Source organism: Pithys albifrons, chromosome 3 (genome assembly GCF_047495875.1).
Source record: "Pithys albifrons albifrons isolate INPA30051 chromosome 3, PitAlb_v1, whole genome shotgun sequence".
Lineage (NCBI taxonomy): Eukaryota > Metazoa > Chordata > Aves > Passeriformes > Thamnophilidae > Pithys > Pithys albifrons.
In genome coordinates, this window is record NC_092460.1 from 4,448,152 (window position 1) to 4,468,193 (window position 20,042).

Sequence of the window (20,042 nt, forward strand, 5' to 3'; positions counted from 1 at the left end):
TTTGCAGGAAACAGCTTCCCATGTTTACTTCTCCATGTCCAGGGAGAGCTTTTAAGTTGTTTCAGTAAACAGAAAAAAATGAAGATTTGTTGGCTACAGGTCTGAAAAGTGGCAGCTCCTCCAGGCTAACAGGAACCTGTTGTCCATGCAGGATCACATAGCAAAGGGTTTACCAGAGCTTTCTGCTTTTTCAGGGCAGGCTCTGCATTGCTGCTTGTTCTGTTTGCTTTTGTAGCAGTGTTGCATTGGGTTTGTATTTCTGTGTATACATTTATACAAACTGATTTAGCAGAGGATGCTGGAATAGGACTGAGGTTAGTCCATGGAAGAGCAGAAGACAAATTTCTCAATGCAAATCATTTCCCTTTCTCAGTCAGTCAGGGAAAGGGGAAACAAATAAGCGGTGAGAGGCACCAACACTTTTATAATCACTTGAGCAACAGCGGGACCAGCTCTCTGTGAGTCACAGCAGCGCTGCCACTGCTCTCACTGCCATCATCGCTCCCCTTTGCAGACATTAACCAGTGGGTTTAGGGAGGTTTGAAATTAGTGGTCTCTTAGTTACTGTGAGTTTCCCCCTCTGCGCAGTCTGCTGGGAATACCACAGCCTTTACAGCTCATAGACACTGTCCCCAAGATGACTTTTAGCTCTGGATGATTACAGCTTGGTTAACTAAACCGCAGACATTACCGAAAATGTGGTCATTGCGTCTTGGTGCCTCATACCTGTGATGTTTGTTGCCTCCTCTGGGTGTTGTTCAAGTTCATTTGGGATTTTGCTGAATACTTAAGAGTGGTGGGGTGTCTCTGAGCTGTCCTTTTCCTGGTGTGGTTCAAACTAGCAAAATGCTTCAGTTAAGCTGAAACCAGGGTTTCTCTTCAGCTGAATCTTTGAACTGTGAGGTCACAGGTCTACCACAGAGCAAGCACGTTTCCACAAGTTCTCGTCATGTGTGGTTCTGGTCAAATGGGCAAAAAAAAATTCAGCCTGTGGTTGCTATATTTTAGTTCACTTTCTCCTCCCTACAGAAGCTTTTCAGATGATTTTCTGAGTTAATTCCAATTCTGTTGCAAGAAACTCATAAAGCTGTTATTGCTCCGTCGCTCTCAGTCTCCTTGTTAATATAACACAATGATAAGCAAAGTTCATGGAAATTGCCTACAGTGGAGGAATGGAACAAGAAGGCATTTCTGAACATTGCAGGTTCTTCAAAGCTTCTTTGTTCCGAGATAGGGAAAACAACCTGTGAAACTTCACCATGACAATGGGAGCTGCAGATGTAAGGCTATTGAAAAGAGTCATCTCCCCAGATGTAGGTTGGCATGTGGGTTCACAATCACAAATATGACTTATGATTCATCCCAGCACACTGGTGATGGGGGGGAGGGAGTCTATATTAGGACAAATGCTGAATGACAATGGACAGCTCACAACTGAAGAACATGGAGAATGAGGTCATATGAGATTAAATGCTTCATCATTGCCAGGCACATATTCATTTACTGAAAGACTAGAAATTTCAAGTTATTTTCATAAAGCTAAATGCTCAGGCATCTCTGAGTTTGTTTTAGCCTTGGAGCAGCATTCTACCAGCCCATCAGGTACCACTCCAGAGCAAACTGCTTCCTCTGCAGTCGTCTGAGGAAAAAAATGGTTCTACCTGAGAGGCACCTTATGCCAAGTGCACTGTAGTTTTCAAAAAACAACAGTTGAAAGACTCCCTAAAACCAGAATGTAATGTAAATGTAAACCCTTGTGATTCAAGCTGTGAAATATCCTCTCATTTTTTGAGGCATAAGATGATCTTTCTCTGATTTTCACTTTTTGCTATAGCTTTAATCTAGAAGGTTGCTGCTTTGCACAGGAATGCTGCTTTATGGCTAAGATAAAGGGTGTGGAGCAGCATCAGCTTGATCCTTTTGGAATTTCCAGGGTTGAACTACTGTGCTCTCATGACCAGCAAACATTCTGTGCTACTCTTTGCCTCTTGTTTGAACTTCCAGCGTGAAGTCATTTTCCCACTCTACTCCCTTGAATCTCACGATGTATATAAAGGTTCAAAAGACTTTCTTGATGTTCTGTCTTCAGAGGACCACCTTGGCATGCCAACAGCTTAGGCAAGTGATGTCAAACAGCTGGGACTTTTGTTGCCTGTGGGAATGGCCAGTTGCAGTGAGAGGAAGAAATGCTGCTGGGGAAGAGTTGGGTGTGTTTCATCTGGAAGGACTGATGTGGGTACTTTTACTGGTGGTGATGTCAAGCATGTGCCTCAGTTTTGTCCCTCATGGATCCTGGGGTTATATTGAGCTCTGGGCATCTCCTGGCTGCAGCCAGCTCCCACCAATCCATGAATCTGCCATCCAGACCTCTTCTCCACTGAGCCAGAGGGATTACTGGCTGCTTTGAATACACTCATGCAAAGCAGAGAGTTAAACCTCAAACTCCCATCTGTTCGTAATAAAACATCTTCACTGGCTGAATTTGACTAATTTAGTGATTACTATCAGGAGAGTATGGTCTCTCCAAGCCCTCCAGCTGTTCCACCGTGGAAAGCCTCTTGCCTTGTAAAGGATTGCAATCATTTCCTCTGTGGTTTTTATCTAATTTTGTTACAATAATTCAGCGAGTCCACTCTGGCCAGCTGTTCTTTAGGCCTCCTGGCCCACATGGCTTATACATGGCTGCTTCTGATAATGTTGAATCAATCCTTCCAACAATTTTGCATCTGTCCTCAGCTCTTGGAGTCATCCCAACAGTTCTCAATATATGGTTCTCAATTTTGCAGCATTCCCCAAAGTGATTCAGTGGCCTATGAAACCTCCTCACTGTGCTCCAGTTCCTCACTTCCCAGTCTGGTGATAATCATTGAAAATATTGTACAACTGACACTTCTAAGAAATCAGCTGTAATTCAAACTCTTGGTAGTAATTCACAGATAAGGTGGGTTTTCCCTGTCATATCCTCACAGATCAGGATGTGGCTCTCTCTGAGTCAGATGCAGCAGTATCTGAAGTCTATCTCCAGCTAAAACTCAGACTTCTGGTGGTGGTGGGACTCCATAGTGTGGACAAGAGACCCTGAAACGATCCTTAAGATTTCCTTGGGGTTGTTTATCCTGAGGAAAGGAAGACTTTGATGAGACCTTTTTGTAGCCTTTCAATATCTAAGGGGAGCTTATAAGAAAGATGGGAACAGACTTTTTAGTAGGGTCTGTTGTGACAAGGGGTGATGACTTTAAGCTAAAGGAGAGTAGATTCAGCTTAGACATAAAGAAGAACATTTTTAATTAGGGTGGTGATGCCCTGGCATGGGTTGCCCAGAGAAGCTGTGGCTGCCCTATCCCTGGAAGTGTCCAAGGCCAGGCTGGATGGGGCTTGGAACAACCTGGGCTAATGGAAGGTGTCTCTGCCCATGGCAGGGGCTTGAAACCAGAAGGTCTCTTCCACTCAAATCATTCTGTGTTCACATGTCCCCAGGAAGACAGGACAGATGAAGGGTTCCTGGCTCCCTTTCACTGGCTTCCTTTTGCTCACCAGTGACTCTTCTTCTGGGCCCACTTCATGCAAGCAGAGAGACTTCAAGTGCTCTGTTCAAAATCCCCCCCAACTGTAAGTGTTCTTTTCTTTCTTGCTGCCCATCAAACCCCAAGGGTGGTCACTGATTTCCTGGGCTGGTTTTATTCAAGCCCTTCTCCTCATGCTGGGCCATGTTTTCTCTTGTGCTGTCCTGTTTTGCTTACCCCCTTTTTTCTTCTCCGAGTTTGGGCTGTGCTTTGTAGAGGAACTTGGCAGATATCACAGCAAGGAAGCTCCAGCTTTGCTTCTTTTTTCTTTTCAGAAATATGAATGAGCATGCAGCAGCTCCTGCTTTTCTGTGCCTTGATATTCTCTTCCCTTCCAGTTGATAGGAAAAGTCTGGCTATAGCTTTCTGGATGCTGTACTGTCCCTTAAATCCTCCCAGAGATGCTGAGGCATTGGTCCACACTGTAATCACCAAAGGATTACAACCAGTGTCATTCCATATTAGTGGGATTATTAAGTAAAATTGGCTTATAGGATCCAGCCTGCTGGCAGCTTACCCCAGCTGAACAACAGCTGCACATCCCTTCTGCTGCCCTCCCCATGCTGCCTTCCTGCCATGCTTCCCATTGATTTTAAATTTTAGTATTCACTTTTAAAGCACTCAGGGGCTTGGGGTTTTCCTGCATCATTGATTTATTGCTTTTCTGGGAGTTAGGACAAGCTTCAGGATCTTCATTCATCAGTCTGTTGTCAGTGTCAGGGTTTTGCCCACAGATTTCTGCAGTGAAATGCTCCAGACCTGGCACTGGTGGTGTTCAGTCAAAATTTGAAGTCGGTTTGTTTGTGAAAACCTGTTTTTGCTCCCTCTAAACTGATCTTAATTCAGAGCAGAGGTGGTCTCTGCATTGTATTTTGGTCTCTGCTGTGCTGGCACTGGGGTCATGTGCAGGGCAGGACAGCTTATGGGAAGATGCTGCTCAGCATCTTCCACATTTGGGAGGAATCATTAGAAACTCTTTTGGCCTTTACATCAATGCCAGCTGCCCAGCATGAGCAGTGTGATAAATAGCCTGGAGATGGAGAGACCCTTTTCTGAGCTTATTACTTACATTTTTCAGACCTTCAGAAGGGGAAGGAAAAGCACCAGCCTTTTCCAGCCCTGCAGTCACCAGATGAAAGAAGACTTTGAAAGCTTCAATCAGAGGGTAATGTTGCCAGGGAGGGCTGAGTGAGGATGTGTGAGGTTCGGTATTGCAAGAGTGCTCTGCTGTGGTGGGCACCCAGAAAAATAGGTGAAAAAGTAGGTAAAAGTGCTGCTGCTCCAGCTCAAGATTACCAACTTAACAAAATTCTTGCTCTCCTTTTTATATCATTGGGATGTGTAACTTTTTTTCTTCTTATTGATGAAGTAATTGGTTACAGTGCAGGGTCTGTGTCCATTAGCACATCTGCTCAGACACTTGTACTGTTTGATACACACTCTGCGTACAAGCAACACATTTATTCCTTGTCTGAGTGAACGTTATCACATCACCTCATCTCCCCATTTGAATTTTAAAAAGAAAACTAATGAAGAAGATTATTGCACCATGACAATAACAACGCTAATTGATCATCAGCACAGCAATGTCTTGGGGATGTTTCTGGAAGTTGCCTTGGTGAATTCTTAAGTGTGTGAGGGCTCTCTAGTTTTAACAGAGTTCCTGCCTTGGGTAAAGGTCCCTTGACTTGGCCAAGGTTTAGAGTTTCATCCTCAGTATTATCACAAAAATTGTTACAATTTAGTGTAGCCCATTTTTATTCTCACTTGCTACTGCCATAGTAATAACCTTTTCCTCACTCCAAGACTGGATACTGTGTTTGATCCCGACCCAACCCACAGTCTGTGCTCATTCCCATTTCACCCATGTGTGACCCAAAAGGGTCCATTGCTTCCAGCAGCCAGGCTGGGGAAATCCAGGAAGAGCACAGAGAAAGTTTACTCACTGATAAATACAAGCAAAAATGCCAGAGCAAAGCAGGAGACCTGCTGGAAGCTGAGGAGAAAAAGCACGAGAGCTGTAACTCTTAGTTATGAAAATCATAGAACACAGTTAAAATTAATACAAGACAAAAGAGGATGGAGATGACTCAGGTCTTGCCCAAGGAATTTAATTTGAAACTGTAACTTTGGGAAGTACTGGGTTGTTTTGCTCTGTGTTTGTGTAAGCAGCCAATATGAGGATTATTGCAAGCACAAGACTCTGTCTGGCATTCTTCCAGAGGGGCAGCATGAGGTTAGAGCTGCATAAGTCTCCTCTGTTGTGCTGGGGAGCTTCACTAAACTGCCTGACACCACTTGATCCTTCTGGGTATAGGGAGGAACTTTCCATCATCTGCAAAAAATTAGGGGTTATATGAACAGCATCACGAGGAGTATCTGTGTAAGTGAATTATGGCACGGATGTGTATGTTGTGGAGCGAGTGCCCAGAGCAGTGTGTGGCTCTCCCCATGGGTCTGGTACTGCAGAGCAGCCCGTGCTGCACACCTGTACCTGAAGTTTGGCCACACCCCCACCATGCACCACTCAGAGCTATGAGATACCCAAGAGTCTCTGGCAGATGGTTCATACCCTCCTCTGTTGCTAGAAGTATGGGCAGCTGTTCTGAATTGAGTGTGGAACCCAATAGGAGCCCCAGCTCTCATTAAAACCTGTACTCGTGACAGCTTCTAGACATGCTCACAGCTCCACCAGCTCCCCACAGCGTAACACATCACTCAGAGCCAAGTGCAAATACTGTCCAGGCACGGTGGGGATGTGGAGCATCCTGTGGTCCTCAGGCTGGACTGGAGGCTGTGATCACAGAGGGAGACAGAGGAGCACAACATCACACTCCCAGCATTCTGGGCCAGGGCTCTCCAGGGAAATTTTCTGAGCAAGAATGGTGTCTATTAGGGTCTGTTTCTGCTATGGTCAAGAGAAAAAAGCTTTGTGTCCTTTTGGTGTAAAAAGGGTGAAATGATGCATGTATCAGACTAATTCCTTCTTGCACCATTGGATTAACAAAGAGTAGTCACTGCAGTCCAAGGGGCAAGAGCATTTGCAAGACTTTCTTTATGTCTTAACAATTCTCATCAGTCCATTGAGAAAGTCCCAAGAAAGTCCTGAATTGCATCAGAGGTAATTGTGGTGCTTTCCCCTTTCCCGTGTCTAAATCTCCCTTTCTGCTTCTGCCCAGCCCTGAGGTGCTGCTTTTGGAGGGATCCTCTTCCCTACCTCACCTTATGCCAACTTTTGCTATGTCCTGTGGATCTGAGGGGTAGTGTTAGTGTTTGCCTGGGTGCTCTTGGAGGACAGGGGGGGACCAGTCCTTGCCATGCTAAGCACATGGTGGTGCTCCATGGCACGTGTAGCTAGAACATGACTGCATCTTGCTTGCTCTCAGCATTACAAACTGTGTGCAAAGGGTGAAATATATAAATGAATAAATCATTGGCATTGTAACACTGCAGACAACTGGAAACATGATATAAATACTAAAGGCTGGATCTGTGCTTCCCAGCAGTGTTTGATGTGGGCCACAGACACACCACCCCAAGAGACTTCTGGTCCATGGGGACCTGATTTACGCCAGTGCTGGAGATCAAAAGCCAGGATGTGGTGTTGCACAGCTATAATATCGGATGTCCAAATTTCGTTCAGCTCCAGGACTGGTGAGACAATGCTAAAATGCAGCCATTGGCAGACCAGGAATTAAATGATTTGTGTTGGCTGGCTTAGGGAGGGAATTCACTGTTTTCATCACATGCCAGCACTGGTTCAGTCACATATGGAGAAAAAGAAGAGGCTTTATAAGGCTTTATGAATTGGCTGGATACCAGAACCTTAGCCCTGCTAGATGTAGGGTTTATCCTTACAAAACTCATCTTATAGTTGTGGAAATGAGTGGATCTGGAGTCCCCTCATGCAGCCCGGGATTTCTGTAACTGTTGATGAGAGCTCTGGGTACTCAGACCAGCAAAAAATCATTTCATAAAGCCCTAAAGTGCCAATGTGTTGTGAATAAGTTCCTTTATTTACTTGCTAATATTTATCATGCCAACCATTAAGCACAGATCAGACACTGGCACATACTGTAGTGGAGTTTTCTACCTGGGCAGGAGCATCTGTTACTTGCTTTTTACCCAGAGCAGGGGCATCCCTCAGCTCTAAGGAGAGCAATTTGTGGGCTTCTCCTCTAACATGAGGTCAGCCTGCAGATCCATTTGATGTTTCCACACTCAAATCCCCAGCATAGCATGATTTCTGAGGGCCTCTCTGCTCTGGCTGTCACAACTTGGGATCGTAGTGTGAGATTTCTTCCACTGGAAAATCTGTATCCCTGAGTATGCTGAATTGTGCCCTCCAGGAGACAACATCTAAACTGCACATCACTGTGTATTAGTCTACGACTTTTACAAATATGAATTTAAGTAGCCTATTATCTCAAAGCACTGTTAATGTTGTTATTCCTGCTTCTTAGTTGTGTGCTCCATACTGAATATGCTACAAGTTCATTAGCTTCCATTTTATGTTGCATAAATTTGTAGTCTGCCCTTTCTAAAGAGAAGATGAAACTTGACTGTAAAATTTACTGAACGATAGTCCCAATGTAGTTTAATTAGTAACTTGCAAGGATTTTACAAGCATCTGAGATCTCTTGAAATGCTTGAGTCATTTTATTACCAGATTTAGGTAAAATATTTCAGATTAATAATACATTTGAGCATTTATTAAACTCTAGGCAGCACTTTGAAACAACAAAAAATGGTTTATCACATTTATAACTGCCTCAAGGAAGAGAAACTTGTGACTCAGGCTCAGCTCTCTTTTCCTTTGTGCAGAGTTGTGGCTGGAGTTCTGAATTAGGCTGAGCACCCAAGGAGGAGAAGAGGCTTCATTTCATGAACTGCTCTATTGCTCCTGAGTTTTCTTCTGAGAACAAGTAGATGGCAAACTTTAAATTGGAGTGCTCTACTGGGGAAGTGGAGAAGGGGTCTGCTGTTTGAAAGGCAGTTGCTTCAAAAATATAATTTCCTACAAAAGTGCTTGAGATGGGCACTAAAGAACCACCCTTTGCTAAAGGACACTTCAGCTATCATTTAACATGTTTTGGAGGGATATTGGTCTGACCAAGCTTGTTCTTCGTTACTCTGCTGTGCCACGGCAGCCCATAATGTTGATTCTGTGCAGGCTTCTGATCCCTCCAATACTTGCTAGGTCACACATGGCTGATGTACTAAACAATGTGGGATTTTATGTCAGTGCATGAAGACTCGCAGGTTTTAAAGACTGCTGCTGGGAACACCTTGTTAACAGACAGTAGTTCATGTGCCACAATAAAAAAGCAGAACAAATCTTCCCGTGGGGAGATTTAAAACTTTCTTGACTGAGTTTTCTTAACTTTTGGAGATCAAACTCTCTCCACATCTAAGTAAGAGGAACAGCATTGAAAATATAATGATGCATCCTTGTATGTCACCAGAGATTCTTAATCAGGTGCAGTGATGTACTCCTGTCTGCTGGACAGAGGCAAAAGGAAGTAAGTAATACAAGTTAAAAAAAAAAAGGAAACATTCAGCTCAAAAGTGGAGCCTTAGGAAGCCAATTTAAAACTGCTGCAACAACATGGCAGTGTGCAGGACCATTGGAGAGGTCCAGCAGGTGCAACTGTGATTAATCTGTGGGCTATTCTCCAATGCCTGCAGGCACCTCCATAAAAAGTGCCGGGTGGGGGTGGCTGGGGAAGGGCAGACTTTGCCATCAAGACATCACAGGACTTGCAGTAGTGACGTATTCAGAGAGCCAAATTCAGCTCTGTGTGTAAAGGCTGTGCATAACTCAATAAATTAGGGTTTGGGAGGTACATCAACCTAGTGCTGGGTCTCTCCATGGGACTAAATTTCCTTTAAACTGCTTTCACGTGGTGTGCAAACTGGAAACAGGTGCGTTAGTGCTGCTCACAGCGGGGCCTGCACTGGAGCAGCTCGGTGGGGATGACTCAGAGTAACAAGCCTTGTCATCCCGGGGGAGCAGGAGGGAACTGCCAGCCAGGGAAAGGGTGAGCAGAGGGAAGACCTCTTGGAGAGTGATGAGGGGCCTCTGTGCCTCACAGCCAAGCTGGGAGCTGTGGCAGCCTGGAGCCAGGGAAAGGGGGTCTCATGGACATTCCTGCTGCTGTGCTACCAGAGACTGAGTTATCTATCCTGTGAGCCGAGATAAGGAGGAGCTGTTTTATTCTTTGCTAATTCATCCTCTGAGGCTTGTGCAGAGCATCCAAGAGCCCCTGTCTGAGGGCTCTTCTGGGTCTGTGGGTGGGAAGTGTTGCTGGGAGAACAAGGCGTAGCACCACAGCATGTGCTTCAGCTTCAGCTCATTTTGTTTGTGCAGTTCACAGACCTTCCAGCCCCGGTCTCTCCTCTGCTTCTTAGTCTCTCTCCCATCCAGCCCATCAGAAATGTCTCAGAGTGTTTTCACTGAATGATGCAGGGGAATGGGATGTGTTGAGCTGGCCAAAGCCTTCTCCTGAGGCTTAGGAGAAACCAATGGAGAAATTCAGCTGTATTTATGCAGTGAAGGTGTACTGGGGAACAACCAGCTTGTACTTTGTCTATTCAGTTATCACTGGTTTCCTGATGAAAATGTAGGTCCTGCTAAAGATGGTGCTAGGCTTCTATTTTTAGTATATCTGTCTCAAGATCTCTCTTTTTGTGTCTGTGATCAAATTCATTATTCACTTTCCGGTCATTTATTTTATCCTCTTGTAATGTTCAACTACAAGATTAGTGGACCTGACTATGTTGGTGCCTTTCAATTCTGTTGTCAAAATAAATAAGAAATTGGGATATTGCAGACCCAACTCAAGTGCAGTCTGCTCAGGGTGGATACTTGGGAAGTTTCCTCCATCTAATCAGGGTTGACTTTGAGGCTCACTCAAACCAAACCTTTGGCGTGACCTGTGGCTACTCAAGTATTCACAATCAAGTAGAATAAAGGCATAAAACTCCTGATCACCCACATGCTCCTATCTGGCACATTTCTTGTCCAGCCATGACAAGCCCAGCAAGTGAATCTGGTTTAGTTCAATGGCAAGTCTATGTTGCATGAAGGACTTACCTCTGCTCCTGCTACCCAAGACAAAATCAGCCATCCAAATCAATCTAATTGTAAGCAGCAGAAAATGGTGCTTTAAATAAATCTCATTTGCATACTGAGAAAAACTCTCCTTAGCTTACTGAATATGGAAATTACCAGTGGAAAATTATTTATCGCCTCAGTATCAAAATATCAGAGGTTGGCTGGTGCCTTTGGGAAAATCAATTGTGATACAGCAATATTTCTCACTTCCCCATATATAATGTGATCTGCCAAATTTAATCCAGTTTTGCATTTGATGGTCCCCAGTAGGATGAAAAGGTGAAGCTAATGTCATATAAACAATGCCAAGCATCATCCCCCATGAAATTTCATGTGACAGTTGAAAGGTGCTGAATTATCCCAAAATAGCCCGGGGACTTCACAGTTCATGCAACCTGGCAGTTTACAACAATGCAAATATTTTGCTGCTCACTTAGCTGCTGTTCTCTCTTTTTAATTGTAAATTCAGTCCCAGTATTTCAGCCTAGAAGGTGAGAGAAAGGAGGGGGGGTTCATGCTGTGCCACACACTATCCTCGGTAATGAAATGCTGCAGAGTGAGAATGTGGAGGCAGAAGCAAACATTTGCTAAGTCCAAATGCTTCCCTCTTCACTCATTGTTGATCAACCAGAAGTCTCATCTGCTGCTATTATAGGGTAATTTTCCCTAAATGTGGCCAAAATGAGAGATTTGTCCAAGGACATATCATGAGCCAAATTGCAGGGGTTTTGCCATGCAAAAAATATTCTACTCTTTTGCTCTTTCCCTGTCTTCTCAGCTCCTGAGAAGTGTCTCTATTACGTGGGTGCATCATCACTAAGGGAACTCCTTGTTTTTCTTGTCATTATCTGCAAAAGGAGTCTGATGTATATGTAGGATGTTAAAAATGTACATATTTATTGAAAATTGCCTGAGTGAGATGAACTGCTGGTGAGAGTATTCGAGTTCAACCCATGAAGTGCTGCTAGTTCCCAGTCCAAGGAAAAGGCTAGGTGTGTTTTTCTGTTTCCTCCAGTTTCTCTTGGGAAGTATTGCTAATCTTTGACATCTGAGATCTTAAAAAAACCCAACCAAACACACACACACACACAACCCCCCCCCCCCCCCCCCCCCCCAAAACAAAGAAGAAGAAAGTAATTGGGAAAAATAATTTTGTGGTTATATCTGTGCTGGGGTTACTGAGTTCATTTCAGTGGAGGACAGTGGGGTCAGCAGGATGTGATGGAGAGATGTTTGCTGCAGCGTGGTTGTGACTGCTGGACTTTTTTCATTCTTTAACCATTTCTGCATCAGAGACAAGCATTGTCTATCATTCCAATTTTGTCTATGCTGCATCTCTGCTTACTTCAGTGGACCTAAGAACTTCTGACCAAATGAACTATGCTGATGTCCATGTATGTCACTGGACCTGAGACTCCTCTGGCAGTGCCTTTGGAAGGGGTTTAGCTTGACTTTTCTCCTCCCTGGGGAGGCAGTGGCCTGTCTGCTGCCCACACAGAACTGGGGCAATGCTTGGTCCCTGTGCCCTGACATCACAGTGCCAGCCCACAAAGGGATGTGTCTGCAAACCACGCTGGGCCCAGAGGGCTCGTCTTGTTGGGATTTATGCTGCTGTGAACTCAGGCAGGGTCAGGTCTGGCTGTACAACTGCTAAACAATTTTCATTCATCATTTTTGGCTGGCCCCAGAGTCCCACTGAATAGCCTTTTCCATTACCTGGAATGGGTGTGAGGTGTAGCTTGAAGCTCAAAGTGGGACTGTAGGGAGAGAGATGGATGTCCCAGCCACAGCCATCACCTCTCACTGCTGCTGCCTTGCTCAGCCATTTGGGCTGTCAGGGACCATCCCCTGGTGCTGTGGCATTTTGGGATGTGGTCTCTGCACCAGCCTGTGCTCACTGCAAACAGACCCCTCTTGGGGGGACAGAAAACAGCTGTGTCCCATCCTTGTGCAGGATTGGGAAATCCTGGAGGCACTTGGAGACCAGTTTCTTGCCTTCAGGGGGATGGTCTGGGAGACCACTGGGCTGCAGCCTGCTCCCAGCAGGGCTCAGATGGGCTTTGCCCAAGCAAAAGTCCTTCTGGAGAGGATGAGCCAGAGCTGATCCAGCCCAGAGTTTCCACTGCAGGATGGGTTCAGAGCAGCAATGAAATATGGAGAGTCGGCTTGGGGCAGGAGTTCTGCAGAGCAATCGACTGATCAGAGCAGCTGTAACCACCAAACACTAAGTATTTTCTCCCATTTTAGTGATGAAAATCAGTCAGATAATCCTAAAGGCAAAGTTAGTGTTAGCCAATGATGAGGCATCTTCAGCTTATCCAGCCAAATATCTGTTCAAATACTGTTATGTTGCCTTTTCAGTGTGAAATAGGAATAGCTGCATTATATAAAATATAGGAAGAGAAAGGCATATTATAGTTTTAATGCAACCTTTCCAAACAAATTTATATTCACACTATATCTTAATGGAGGGATACAGGAAGCAGACAGAAATTTATCTTCTCCAGAGAGTGATAAATCAGTTCCTGGTTCACAGGAACATTTTTCAGACATCTCAGGAGCACCATGCACAAAAATATACATACCATGAATTTTCTGACTGGACAAGGGCTAGCTGGAATGACAACAACGGAAGAAAGAGCACAGACCAATAGCAGAAACCTGGCAGGAGAAGTTAAGATTATTCCACTGCAAATGCAGTAAAAACAGCTAGGAAAAATTTGTCTGCTCATTAGGCAAATGATTTGTATTTCCTTCACTGCCTGTCCTCAACATGCCTTTCATGTAGAGTTCAGCTTCCAGGATGCTCAGGGCTCCTGAGGAACTCACTCCCACAGAAGTATCTTGCTCCCCACTGGTTTGAAGAGCTCAGTCTCAGTGAAACTTGAGCCAGTGGAAACTTTTGGAGTTAAGTGTCAGGAAGAGGCCAGCTGAGGTCTCTTAAAGAGCATTTTGCAGGAAAACACAACTTCTTTGTGGGACTCGCACCCCTCCAGCCTAATTTCCCCTGACAAGGCAGTGGTGGCAGCTGGGTTGTTGGACCAGTGGAACGGGGACTGTTTTCTTTCCCTTCCTGTAGACATTAACAACTGCTCTCTCCCTTTTAAACAAATCCACGCAATAGAAGACAAGTTGTCAAGAAAAATTAAATCAGTCTTTAAAGCATCCAGTCTGAACTCGGCTTTTGCATCAAAGAGGGAAAATTTTTCCCCAAGATGGCTTGTGCCATCACCCAGAGTGACGGGGTAAAGGTGCTGGGGTGGGAGGAGACACCATCCCCCTTGGGCAGCAGGCCATAGTGGCCTCAGCACACCTCAGTTGTGATCCTGTGATGTGTTTTTTGTTTGGAAATCTGCTGTTTCCTAGATTTTAGTGGAGGTTTCTTCTACCCAGGGCATTGTCTGTGCTGGAACTCGGTAGCCCCAAGGCATTTGCTGAATTGCCCCAGTGCAGCCTCCATCAAATTGCATTGAAGCAAAACCAGACAATATGGCAACTCCAGAGGTTACTCCTGGGCAGGCAGTTGAGACTGCGATTGCCAGGTCTGGAAAATCAATGCACAGGAAGGGGAAGCACTGTACAAATCTGATGACTTCTCACTTGGTCATTGCTTGTCCAGGAGAAAAGTTGTATTGAAGGATCCTAAGTTTGAAAAGGCTGGGTTAACATGGTTAACCCAGTTAAGCATTTAACTCTGTGTTGTGTTTTTCTCAGTGAATGTAAAATGTGTAACAAAAGCTGTTGGTGTCACTGTCATGTAACAGGTGACCCAATGACACCTTTCTTCTGGCACTTTTGGGACCAGAGTGTCTGTGCAGGGAAGTTGGCCCCACTATAGTGAGGGCAGAGAGAAGGGCTCCAGCAGTGTCCTGGACCACAGCCTGAGTTTGTCCCTCTTTGTACCCCTCTGGAGCACAGTTCCCAGGCCATCTTTTTTCTGTTCTGCTGCAGTTCATTTCCTGACCCTTCTGCAAACATGAAACCATAGCTATAAGCATTAATCTTGCAACATCACACACAGGCTTTACTGGGACATTTGCTCTTTATTCTTGCAGTGCAATTTTCCTGTTTTTCCCACTTCTAATAAGAGCTGTGATGGATGGATAAGCATTTAAAATAAACCAGCTAAGAGTTATTGATTGGTTGACTTTGTCGCAACAAGCCAGTAGGGACCAAGCTTGGTGGCACGAGGTACAGAACAATGAGGGAGAGCTTCTTTGTGAGCAGTTTGGATTTGCAGTGTGTAGTGGTGTAGAGCAAAACCTGTCCCCTAAGGGTGAAACAGCCTGCAAAAACAGCTGAGTCCCTTTGTTTCTTTTCTTGGGAGGGTGCTTGAGGAATGGGGAAAATCTCCAGACCCACATAGGTGGTACAGAGGAACATTCCCCACCTAGGGGATTAACCTATGGTGGAGGAAAAACAGTGAAGCTGTTCCCAAAGCCACATTTTGCACAATGACTACTGTTAAAGAGGACTGGGAGTATGTCAAACATTCTAGCACACTGGCTAGCTGGGAGCTGGCTGTGTCACCACAAAGTCTGCAGGCTGCCTCCTCAGCAGCGAGGGCTGGTGTGGCACCTGGTGGCTGCCATCCCTCCTCCAAGAGCTCCTGGGTTGCTGTGACAAGGTCCTTGGGAAGAACACCCATGTGCATGACAGCCCCATATCTGATGTTGTCTGTCCCAAATTGGTGCCTGATTGCCACTGCGTGCTGGCTGCTCAGTGCTCATCAGGGCTGCTGTGTCTCCAGGCTGTAGGAAAAAATTATTCTGTAGCAGAGATGAGTCTGCAGAAAGTATGGCCTGAAGCAGACAGTCAGAACTCAGTGTAGGGAGGAGAGGAGAGGAGAGTTTTCAGTCTCTTTTGGATCTGTGTGGGCAGCCAGGAGCCTGTATCACCTCCCACCCCAGGAGGCAGGGGCTTACCCTGCTGTGAGAGATGCTTCACTCTCAAGTGCCACCTCCATGATTTGGGCTTCCTTGGCTGCTGCAGCATGAGTGGAGGCACAGCCTGAGCTGGCTGGAGGATGCTGAGGCTCTGCAGGCTTATCTGATGGGCAGCAGCTCAACAAGGATCCTGGGATGAGGATGCTGCTGCTGGATATCAGCATATTTTTAATGCCTCAAGGACAGCATTTGGCTAGGGAGAGAATTCCAGAAATGGCAGATTGTACTTAATTGGTGATGTAATTAGTAACGCAATTATAAATTCTCTAATGCCAGAAGTGTATTGTGGTTAATAACAGTCTGTGCCACGAGAACACATTTGGGTCCCATCTCTGGCCCTGGATCCTGTGCTGACTGCTCCCACAGCCCCTTCAGCAGATTAAAAAGACCAAACCCTGGTGGATTGTCCACTGGGAGGAGGCTGAATGAATGGCTGATGGTGTAACTCCTGCAGCCCTCCAGAAGTATGGGCTGATTTAGCATTACAATGCTGTCCTTTATTCCTTGAAATCCCAGCTACACTGAACACAGCCATCCTCCTTTTCCCCTTCTCCACCTTTGGATCACAGGCTCCCTGCACCAGGTAATATTACAGACTTTGGATCTGTGCTGGGGTTTTTCTGCTTTAAAACCTCTCAATGTCCCCATTTCCATGTGGTACATTGCTGAGATGGCACAAACTGTCTGATCTTGACCACTTAATAAAAGCAGCAGTAGCAAAGGTCTGATGACCTTTCTGAAGGTGCTTGAGAGCAAAGAGGAAGGAGAAAGGAGCCCATTAATTTGAGGGTACACCTCACAGTGTGACTTGGGTGTTTTTCAGCACAGTGATATCAAGGCAGGAGATTTATGGAAATGACCAAGTCTGGCCCATTAAAGGATTAAAGTCTCGGTCAAAAATTCTGGCATACTTGATATAACTCTAAGAAGAATTTTTGTTTTACCATAAGAGGAGAGTTTATGAGAACAAAGAATGCACTCTCTTGCATAATTATTAAAGTATCTCATAAGTGCAAGCTTCTGAATAGATTAGTTGGTGGCTTTTTAAAGCAAACATTTGTTATGACTTACTTCAGAGTTTCCAGCACATGGCTTTAGATTTCTCTAACTTCATATTCTTCCACCAGCCAGCTGAATAATTAAATCATTAGTCTGGGGATTTTATTGTGCTGAAAATTTGCAATTGAGCATTAGTTGCACAGAAAATAGACACATTTCTTTTCCAGATACATTTGGACACAGTAGGGATCTGAATCTCTAGTGATTTCATTTATGGAAGTTCCACAAGTGTTAAGTGATATTAAACTAAGTGAAAGGAAACACTTTGAATCTAAGTATTTCACATCTCTGTATAAATGTCTTCTTCTATTATTGAAGCATACAAGTTGCAGGCTTGCCCCTACATTTTCATCATGGTGAGTGAGGATTTAGCCCTGGGACACCTATTAAAGGTGATGAGTGTCAGTGTGCTCGTGTACTACTTTTCCATCTGTGCAAGGTGAAATGCAGGCAAACAGACTTTTCATTTCCTCACCTTCACAAAATGCCTCACAGTTGGTTTTCTTTTGGCCTATCTGGAGCTCTGGGCTGTTGACAGTAGAAATTAATTTTTCTTTTGGAAAGTATTTGTATTATGGGGCCTGGCACCATATCTTCAGTAATCCAGTGAGTAACACACTGCAATAGGAGCTGATGTTGCAGAACGGGTTTGACACAAACCCATGGCCTTTGGCTTCAGAGGTGGATGTGCACTGATGGCAGGGCAGGGAGTAAGTGCTGCCCAGGTCAGAGAGGGGTGACGGGCTTTTGCTCAAAGTTTGGGCTTTATTTTAAAAGCTACCTCAAGTGAAGCTTATTAAAGGATGAAATAAGGGAACAAATGACTAGACTTCCAGGAGCAGTAGATACCCAGCTGTTTCCCCTGAGCTAATCCCTGTGTCTGGGTGGAGGTTTACCAGAATTAGTACTTGATGGTTTTCATGTTGGAGAAGCCTTTAATATTTGATCCTCAGAGCCTGAATCCTGACATTAGCAGGGGTTATGGAGGCTGCAGTGAAGTAAATCTCATTATTTCACAAAGTTGATTGAATTCATCTTGATTTTTGATGGCACAGTGTGTGGTACTCCCTTCAGGCTTGATCCACTGCCTATTGAAGTCACTAAAAGATTTCTGTGAATGTCAGCAGGGTTTAGGCCATGCATTCAATGCGATAATAGAGCCTTTTTAGCCCACCAACGTCATTCAGTTTTGGTGTTCATTGCAAAAAAACCCCACCAAAACCAAACAGGTTTCTGGGATATATAAATGGCTCTTGCCATTCTGTCAGCAGTAATGTTTGGGGAGTTACCCACCCTGAGTTAGGGTATAACAGATGGGGAGCAGTGCACTGAGAACAGCACATCTGCGGCACAAGCATTGCTTCAACATACAAGGACTGAGCTGAAAAATACCTGTCTTCATTTGGTTAAAAACTTCTTGTTCAAACTGCTCTTCAATGACTGCTGATGAAAAGGGCATTTTTGAGTCTAAGACGAGCTTTGCTCCATGTTGGTTTATGAAGCTTTGCAAGCCTTTCTGTGACATCTTTTGAACAAACACCAACCAAATGGTGCCAACCAGAGCCTGGAGGGCTTCTTAAGTGGTTGGAATCTTCGGAGCCCCTCATGACACAAGTTGCTCTTGGCTGGAAGGAAAGGGCCTGTCCGCACTTGAGCCTCTCTGGTTTGAGGCAGGTTTCCTTGCTGATGGAAGAGGACATTCCTCAGGACCTGCTGGAATACCCACTCCATATCCTACCTGCTCCTGGCCTTCCCTGCCTCCTTGCAGTGGCAGCAGACCTCAGCCACATCTACAGTCTGAGCCAGTGGTCTGGGCATCTTGTCCTGGGCAGAAATTATCTTCATAACTCAGCCCCAATTTTGCATCCTCTTTTCACTTAGTAAGGTAATGTAATTGTGACATACTCTTCTCCAAACCTTTGGGTCACCCTGCTACATAGGATAGTTTGGGACATGCATTCTTAAAGTTTTCATAAACCAGTTGCTCTGGTCTGTAGTGAGGTGAGGAAAGGCACTGGCAGAAACAAGAGTCATGCTTGTGAAAATTTCTGTGAAGTGCTTTCATCACTATTCTGGAGCATTTTTTTTTGCCTTGAAGTCCATGTTCTACAAGGATCTCCAGCCCCTGGTCTATTTTGTCCTCTGAAGAGTAATCTTTCCTTCCCTTGTGTCCATGGGCCTCTTCAGTTGACTGAGCTGTTAAGCATCACATGTCCACTATAAAAGCATAGCTTTTTAACCTGTTTAGATGTCTGAGTCCATGGGAATCTCTTGTGTCTCCATCCTCTGGGGTTTGGTGGCTTCCAAACCTCCTCCTTCAACTTGATTTCTCTGTTCTGCAGTTTGAGCACTCCCTGCCTTGGCCATCCTGCTTCAAAAGACACACAGGAGGAAATGTTGCTGTTTTTTAGGCAGAAACCACTGGCGCTGTTCCTCCTTTGGTGGTTTTCCCCTTGCAATGGAAGTCATTAGAACATCATAATTATTTATTATCACTGTTTTGAGAGATAACATCACAACCCCATGAGCAACACTGACCCCAGACACACAGTCAGTGAAGGAGCTGAAAAAAGACCTCAAGTAATTAACTATTTGTACCAAAATATTATTTACCCTTCTCAGAAGAAAATCAAGAGAAATCAGGAGGGTTCCCTGCAAGCAGGGTGGAGGCAGGACAGCCACATGTCCCAGGGTCCAAAAGAGTTCTGGGGTAGCACTGGACCCCAAACTCAGGGTTGTCCTCAGTGCTCTGCCTCCCACCACACTGCTAGCCCATGTGCCTTTTAGAGAACACTGAAATCAGCATTTTTTTCATTCCAGAACTTGTTAGTGACTAAGAAGTCTCCAAAGGCAGTTAAACTATTTAATGTGTCCCACAGGACCTATTGGAAGGTTTCTGCAGTCTCTCCTTGGGAAGTTGTGGCTGCTGAGGGACTGTGGGAAGCAGGTGGGTGCCAGACTTGGAGGTTTTGACATCCTGGGCTCCTGTCCTGGGAATGCCAGCTCTCCTCCCTGTGGTGCCACCACCAGCCACTGCTCAGGAGAAACAGATGAGCCTCATACCTATGCTCTTGCCATGGCTCCTACTGATGCCCTGTGTTTTGTTTGATACTATGATAATTTGCATAGAGAACGCTGGCTGTGTGGATATTTTTAGGTTGATAAAATTATAGAGATTAGCTGGGACAATGAATTGAATCAAGGTAGTGGCTTTCAGCTCCTGTTCCCCTGCAAGCAGCTCCTGCTTTATTTATAGCTGCATGTATGTGCGTGTATCGCTGTGTGTTCACCTCTTTCCGAAAATCAGCTCAGATCTTCCTGGCACAGATGATTCCAGGTCCATGTTCCCTTATTCAT